Source organism: Wasmannia auropunctata, unplaced genomic scaffold (genome assembly GCF_000956235.1).
Source record: "Wasmannia auropunctata unplaced genomic scaffold, wasmannia.A_1.0 LD335902.1, whole genome shotgun sequence".
Taxonomy (NCBI): Eukaryota; Metazoa; Arthropoda; class Insecta; order Hymenoptera; family Formicidae; genus Wasmannia; species Wasmannia auropunctata.
In genome coordinates, this window is record NW_012026988.1 from 46,056 (window position 1) to 48,626 (window position 2,571).

Below are 2,571 nucleotides of genomic sequence, written 5' to 3' on the forward strand. Positions count from 1 at the left end.
TTAGACCACTGTTGTATAATTAATCCGTCTCGCGCGTACTCTTTAACGCCAAGACATGACCAATATTTCTTGACATCAGATTTTGAACCTTATTAGAAGATTCCTTTATTAGAAGATAAAATTTCATGACATTTTCTATTTATATTTACTACAAAAATTTTTATATAATATTCTATTAATATCAAGAAAAATTAACAAAAATAGTAACGACTCGTTAGTTTTTTAAGTAACGGTAACGGTAACGAGTTACTTTCACAAAGTAACTTTGCCAACCCTGCTTATAAGCATCTTAAAATACTGAAACTATCCGAACATTTAATCGGCGCGCAGTTTATAACGGCTGTACATGGATTTCAGAAAAATTCATATACATAGAATTTATTAGGCATCTAAGATCCAGCTCTCGAAGTTAGTTGTGTTATTCACTTAGGCGGTCTTATTCAAAAAATTATGAAATATTTAAATATATTTAAACGTGAAATATTTAATTGTAAATTGTATCTATTATCTTCCATTATTTAAGAATAATACACAGATGATCAGATGATCAACGTATTTCCCCGATCGAGGCGACCTGATAAAGTGAGCTGCTAATACAAATGTCAAAGCCTGAATTTTCGAGCTTCGATTGGCGCGTTAAAATATCATCGATACAAATTTTTAAAATACAATTGCCTTCATGCAATTTCATAATTCGAGTTCCTCGAATCATTGAAATCGATTCAATTCTTTATTCTCAATTTCCCTTTCGTTTTCCATTCACATATGCACGATATATATGTATTTGCAGAATGGAAATTTTATATGATTGCATGTTCTTAGCTTCATTTGGATCGACTTTTCTATGTTAATGGATTTATATCGCAATATTTGATTTTAATAATTCCATTCGTTATTTAGCGCTAATCAAATTAAACTTTATATGTATATCTGAAATTTCTTATTTAATGTATTAAAATGAATTATTGGATATAAATATGTATATTACTAAACAGTTATACGGTATTGTCAAATATTTCTGAGGAATATGTTTAATATGAGGAATAAGTGTTCATAGTTAAACTACAATTTCTACTTGTAAATATTTCTGAGAAATATTATTTTAAACTATATACTTAACACAACTTAAATTTTTTAATAATTCTTGTCTCACACATAAGTAATATCAATTAATAAATTCAAATTAATATAATTAAATTAGGGGAATATTTGTAATACGTATATTAACAGTATGCCACAAAATAGCAGAAAGCAGATGCGTTGCTAACAATTATAGAAAATTGGAAAGATCTTACAATGAGCTAAACAATAACAATATGAATACACAAATACAAGTTCTTAATTGTCTCATCAATTCGTATTATTTTTTTATCATTTGCATTATATACAAATTTTTAAAATACATTATATTGATCAAGTAAATTGTTTGTTTCACTTAAAGTAAAAATTTTCTATCCTTTTCTTAACTTTATATCAGCGATATATATTTACTGTAATTTTGTAATTATTTATATAGCTAATGAAAGACTAAGAAAGATCTTGATAATACTCATTCGCTTGATATATAATCTAGATGCTCAAGATTGTGAACTACGTGACATCGATAATTATACATCACTATTATATTCCGAAGATAATAAGCGAAAACCCATGGTTACTTCATGAATAACAAATTCTTGAGTCCTGTTTCTCCATACAAAGCAAAATGTTAGTAGTTTCAAAATTAAATACTTTAAGTGTAGTTCGACTGCAAGAAGTTTATGTCGTTTACTGCATCGTCGTGGAGATATTAAAAAATTACACTTGGAAGAGACACTTTTGTAAAATACGCTATTACTAATATTAAAGTGTATTAATAACACAATTACAATAATATAATTAATTAATAATCTTTATGATTATAGTCCACGATTTAGATTGCTGATCTGTCATAATACTTCGACAAACATGTTTAATTCATTGAAATTCCAAGGATTCAAAATTAAAAAAAAAGCAAAAATATCGCAGCTATTTCACGCCACGGACTTTGAATCGTTGATGTACCCTTGCTTCACTTTTTGTCGCATTCTGGGAATATTTCCATACAAGATCAATGGATCAACCATCAAGATTTGCAAACAAGGCTGTGTTATATCGACTATGATTATTACTATTTTTTGCATTGGTGAACTAATAACTATATATAATCTTAATTTTTCCAAAAATATTATTCGTATATTTAGAAACAAAGTAACCTGGACACTTGTACTTAACTGCTTCTACGTTTGCGGTGGTTTTACGACAGTCGTCACGTTCATTTTTAATGGACTACGAATGCGTTTACTTCAGACTATACTGAAACTCTCTTTGCGATTACCTCAGAAATCGTATCAAAATTTATCTAGACTGATTCATCCCAAGGACATTTTTGGATTCTTTGTTATAACCGTGCAAATCTTGGTGTTTTATGTTTGGATCCGATTTGATGTCATAAACAAGATTCTCACACTGTACATCTATTTGTTGGAGTTTCAAATAGATATGCTATATGTGAATTGTGTTTCCGTATTAAAAGCTTGTTTCAAACAAATC